The sequence below is a fragment of the Zingiber officinale genome, chromosome 1A (genome assembly GCF_018446385.1).
Source record: "Zingiber officinale cultivar Zhangliang chromosome 1A, Zo_v1.1, whole genome shotgun sequence".
Taxonomy (NCBI): Eukaryota; Viridiplantae; Streptophyta; class Magnoliopsida; order Zingiberales; family Zingiberaceae; genus Zingiber; species Zingiber officinale.
In genome coordinates, this window is record NC_055987.1 from 28,824,487 (window position 1) to 28,830,486 (window position 6,000).

A 6,000-nucleotide genomic window follows, 5' to 3' on the forward strand; every position below is an offset into this window, starting at 1 on the left:
CTGCTACAGTCCAAGCACGTCTCTGATGGGACAGCGGAACCATGTCATAAGATCCTACGTATGGTTCGCTCGTGGGCCATATCCGCTGTCAAAGGATGTTTCCTCGTCCTGTTCTCTTCTTACTCTATGCCGAGTGTCCGACAGCTCGGCAGTCTCCTTGCGTCCGGCCGGTCACACGTGCTGGTCCACTTAGGATATTCCTGGTAGTGTGCTCTGTGGAGACTGTTCGTAGCATTACTATCTTATGCCTTCAGCCGAGTGGGCTATTCGCTCGGCCATATGCCTCTCTTCAACCAGAGCGCCGGAACCCTGGCTCTTCGCCGGGTACCTGACTCTGATGAGACCCCGTCCGGCCGACCGGGCTCCCCCTTCTCCGGTCGACCGTTCGGCCCTTTGACTGTACGTGGCGTTGACTTCTCTCAGAGAGGAAGTCCCTGTTCTTACCGCCGAATCAATACTGTTACTTACCTGCACAAATATAATAAAATAATAAATATATATTAACTTTTATTTAAACTAATTAGAATGAGCATCCATACAGATGAGCCTATAGAAAAATATAAATTTTAAAAACTATGTAAGAGATTATTCTCAAATATTAAAGAATAATAAATATTTATTTTATATTTTTAGTTGATATTATATATCTAATTCTTCAAACTAATTAATCTTAGGATGATCAAACTATACACAGAAGTTTCCCACGTATTTAGAATCTTATTAAATAAATGATTTAGTTACAAATATCAATAAAAATAATAAACTATAGTAAAAATCAAATAACTTATAATTGGGTGAAGATATTAAAATGGAAAGGGGATGTTAAGAAGTATGAGAATGAATTTTGCTTCCTTAATTTTCTTAAATTATTAAAGTTTTTGATAGAGGAAGAGATTGTTCGGATCCTCTCGATCACTTTTTGTAATCTAGAGGATGGTCCTTTGATGTGAATTGATGGGGATGAATATCTCCATCTATTTTATAAATGAGGATCATTCATTTCACCAATCTATACTAAAGGATCATCCCTGAAACATATAAACCAGAGAATCTGATCTCAGAAGAGGACTAACTGATGCTTTTGCATTGAATGGATAAGAACCCCTTGCTTCCTATTGCTATCGAAGAAGAGGACAGTTAATTTGTGTCTAATGGACAAGAATCCTTATTTTCTATTCCTATAAAAAAATGTAAGGAAGTGAGATTCTCAGCGAGGGAGGAGAAAGAAATCCTTTGATAGTTGAATCGCGGGCGAGAGAGGAAAAGGGAGTGTGATCATTGACGAAGGAGGGAAAGGTGCAGGATCGTCAATAAGAGAGGGAAAGAGCGTCAGATTACGATAAGAGAGGGGAAAGAGCGTGGAATTACTAGTGACTATAAGGGTCAGTTTACTCAGAGAGACGGATCAACGAGGGAAAGGAATCAGCTAAAGAAAAAAATCTCTAGGGGAAGGGGAGGGAAAAGGACAAAGAAAGAAGAGAATCCCTAGGGAATAGGGAAGGAAGAGAGAAGAGAAGGAAGAGAACGGAAGAAATGAAGAAGCAAAAGAAATAAAAAGTGTTGTTGTATAGCGATGACAGATCTGGTAGAGGTATTCCAAGGGGGACTAGAAGGTTAGAGAAGGGAGATACTGGACAATAATAATTAAGGTGTAGTGGAGAAGAAGAAAAGTGCAGAAGAGGAGGAGAGGTATGGGAACTAGAGGGGCGGAGAGCTTTTTGCACGGTGGCCCGGCGAGAGGTGGCGGAAGCCATAGCAACCGAGAGGGTTGTCACGCTCGGTCCTGTACCTAGTTCGAGGAGTTGTGCCAAGCTTGGATTTTTATCCGACGGCAAAAGGCACAGTAATCCGTCCACGCCGCGGCTTGTGTTAGCGCCAGAGCTTCGCGAGCCCCAGTCATTGCAGCCGGTACTACCGTCGGAGTCGCAACACTGCTCTGTTTCATAGAAAGGCCTTCTCTACACCTTTGTCTCCGAGATCCCCTTCTAAATTTGCCCTCTTCAAGAACTTCTCCAAGGTTCCTTTTTTTTCTTTAAATCGATCTAATTCCTGGCTTTTGGCTTTGAGATTTCATTGGATAGCTTTTTCGTTTTACAGGTTTTTGTTCTCATACTAAAGTTTGCAGCTTGTTCTTTTAGTAGAGTCGTTGCCGGATTTGTTCGCAAAGCCCGAAGGTGAGCTAGGGGACGCCGGTGTTTAAGGCGGAGTGTTCCCACACCTTCCACTGCCACTTCCCCTGTATTACTGCCGACGTCAAGAGCCACAACCATCTCAGCTGCTTGTGTGTTGCACTGCCTAGCTCCAGGAATCCTTCCTCTTGGTCATGAACCGCCGTGACGAAGACACAGAGCGAAGGATGGTTGGTGAGGCAGATAACCGGAATCCGGAATCCCAATCTGAGAACCTATGGCGGAGGTAGAAGCGGTACAACCCAAGTAGTGAGAAATGGTTTGGCGTGAGCAAAGTCGTGAGGAGACGCTGCTAGTAAACCGAGCGGTCATGAGGGGACGTCGTTATTCGCGAGTGGCCGTGAGGAGACCTGTGTTTTGGCCAATTGCGTAGGACTATCGGCGACTCGCGAGGTTGAGGACAGGACGTGAGAGATGACGAGAAGGAAAGAATGGTGTTCCGCCCGATTTTGGGTGGATAAAAATTTGTTAACAATTCAATCGATGGATGGATTCATAAATCCATCCTTCGACTATTTCAAAGTAAGTAAACAAGGGAAACGATTAATAGTCCATCCGTTTGCATGAAATAAACAACAGAAAGTTTTCTGTACAGAAAACATTCTTTAGTTTTTGAATCCATCATCCCAAGTAAACAGACCCTAAGGGAGGAAAAGGATATATTTTTTTTAAAAAAAAGTTGGGTTTAAAAAAAAATAAGATTCCAGGGTGAAGTGAAAGTGTTTGTTAGTTTAAAAAGAGTATATAATTTAACAAATACAAATAATATTATAATATTTAGACTCTTAGACCCTAATATAATAGGATATCCCCTATGACTTAGGAGTTGATCCCGCTTATTACATTTCTATTATGCTTCTTTCTCCCTGATCCTGTCCGAACGCTGAATCAACGGACACTGGGCACGTGGTGCTCTCCGAATTACTGACGTAGATCTTCGACCGGTTGTACGGACCTCCGGCGAACCTGCAAGGAAGTCGGGCGGGGAAAGGGTTCCCGGTGACGACCCTCCGACGCTCAAGTCAGGCAATGTAGAGTGTATAACATTTATCTAAAAGCCTAGCTTTTGGTATAAACATTTATCTAGAAATAAGAATCACATTGGTCAAATGTCTACATTTATGATAAATGTAGTTGCTCAATTAATTTATATTATAGATAACATGGTGTGTGGTGTCACACACAAAAGATCATGTTATTGGTTCCTTATAAATTATAAACAGTAGCTTGCGACCAAAATGGAAAGGAACAAACCATTAGAAGGTCGTAGTGTAATTAGGTATTAGTTTATCTTGACTATATAATTACACTAGTACACTCAGAGTGTATTGAGTAGGACCATTTGAGGTCGTTTCTTTTGTACTGACTTTATAAAGGAACAAAGACCTCGGTTATTATGGAAGTGTGTGCTCTTAATCCTAATATAATAACAAGCACATATATTTGATATTTATTTCTTTAATTTATCAATGGGTGAGATTTAGTTCGATGAATCAATAAGCCCGATAAGTTGGGAAATGGTATCACTTATAGTGTGTGTTGTTGATTATAGAAGGAAACTGTGTCCTAGAGATACTAGGTTGATAATGTCCTCAAGAGGAGCTCATAAGGATTGTCATGTTAAACCCTGCAGGTGGACTTAGACAATGAAGTTGAGTAGTACTACTCTTGAGCTAGATATTAATTAAGTGAGTTGTCAAGAATTTACTTAATTAGTGGACATTTGTTATCTTAAACACAGGAGACTAACACACTCATAATAAAGGAGCCCAAAATGTAATTGGGATTGGTGTCAATAATAATTCTCTAGTGGAATGAATTATTATTGATAAAATTAAGTTGTGTGTTCGGGGCGAACACGGGATGCTTAATTTTATCGGGAGACCAAAACTAATTCCTCCTCTCGGTCCCTATCGTATCCTCTTAATTATAGAGTACTATACCCACCTTCTTACCCATCATATAGGGGGTCGACCAAGCTAGGGCCGGCCATGTTTTGGTTCATGGGTGAATTCATGTGGCCGACCCTAGCTTGAACTCAAGCTTAGGTGGTTGACCCTATTAAAATAAAAAGGAATTTTATTTTTTAAAATTTTCTTATGTGGATAACATAATTTAAAAGAGAGTTTAAAAATTTAAATCTTTCCTTTTATAAGATTCTACAAAAGATTAAGAGAAGAGTTAAATTTCTTTCCTTATTTGTAGATTAAAAGGTTGATTTTAATTTTGGTAAAAACTTTCCTTTTAATCATGTTCATAATTTAAAAGAGAGTTTAAAAATTAAATATCTCTTTTATAAAGCTTCTACAAAGATTAAGAAAAGATTAGATATCTTTCCTTATTTAGATAAAGAGATTTTAATTTTAAAGATAACTTTCTTTTATCCACATATTTAAAAGAAATATTTTAATTTATAAAATTTCCTTTTTATTGACCATCATGAAGGAAAATTATTAGAGAAATTTTTATAAAATTTCGAAACAAATTAAGAAAGTTTTAATTCTTGATTGAATTAAATTTCCTTTGTTTGGTTTAAAGGCCACATTGTTGATGAGAACAAATTATTTTTAATTAAATAAGTTTTCCTTATCAATGGCAAAATAATTAAGGAAATTTTTATTTAAATTTCCTTATTTGCCAAGGCCAAGGATTATAAAAGAGAGGGTAGAGGTGCCTTCATGGCCAACAACTCTATTATTTTTCCTCTCTCTTTTTCTTCCTTGGTGTGGCCGGCCATCCTCTCCTCCTTTCTTCTCTTTGATGGCCGAATCTCATCCTTCTTGTGGAGACTCATATGGTGGCCGGATCAAGTTTAGAGAAGAAGAAGAAGAAGGAGAGAAAGAAAGCTTTGTTTCTAGCATCCCTTGGAGCATGGTGGTGGTGGCCGAACCTCTTCATCCTAGGAGAAGTTTTGATTGCCGAAACTTGTAAGGAAGAAGAAGGTGCTAGGTGGTTCTCATCTCGGAAGATCGTTGCCCACACAACGTCCGAGGTTAGAAGAGGAATACGGTAGAAGATCAAGAGGTTTTTCTACAAGGTATAACTAGTAATTTTTCTTTCCGCATCATACTAGTTATTTATGGAAATAATACCAAATACAAGAGGCTTACGATTCTAGAATTTCGAATATGTTTTTCGATGTTGTGTTCTTTTGTTTTTTCTTTTCTTTGTGATTTGATTGTTCTTTTCGGTTAACCTAAAGTTATTTTAGAAAATTAAATATTAGCTTTCTATAAAAGGTTTTGTCTAGTCGGTGGTGTTGCTCCCATATCCAAGAAGGTCGTGTGCCTCGCCACGTCAGTACTGGGAACCAATTATGGAAATTAATATTTAATGGAATTAATAACTTAAGGTGATTTGGGTCGAACGTGTTAAGTTCCGCAGGAGATCCAAGTCAAAACCTAAAGAACAAATAGATTAAGTTTTGGATCAAACGTGTTAAGTTCCAGCGATCCAAAATTTAATTTAAAAGAACACATGGTAGCTAGAAAAGGTTCAGACCTCTGTACAAAATTTTTGTACAGTGGAACCTCTAGGTTTTCCGAGTAGAACCAACAATTGGTATCGAGCTAGGGTTTTCTCTGTGTATTTGGTATTAGTTTAATTACGCACATGTCATACATAATTTAAGCGTGATAATAGTATGTGCTAACTTTGTGGACGCAGGATCCAACTATTATGACTTTTAGTTATTATGTGTGTGATCGACCCTTGGACATGTCAAGGGCATTTATACGTGTGTGCATGATTGTATTATAAATACAGCAGAGCTGTATTTAGTTTTATTAGATTTTATTTTGATCTAGATACA

The 6,000-nt window shown here is 38.5% G+C and overlaps 1 long non-coding RNA gene across 1 annotated transcript; it reads left to right on the forward strand.

Annotated features, from left to right (window-relative positions):
* The first annotated feature begins 1,132 nt into the window (after positions 1–1,132).
* On the forward strand, positions 1,133–2,697 carry LOC122022019. Its single transcript, XR_006122774.1, has 2 exons — positions 1,133–2,017; positions 2,142–2,697. It is a non-coding gene; the product is annotated as an uncharacterized LOC122022019 (long non-coding RNA).
* The last annotated feature ends 3,303 nt before the right edge of the window (positions 2,698–6,000 follow it).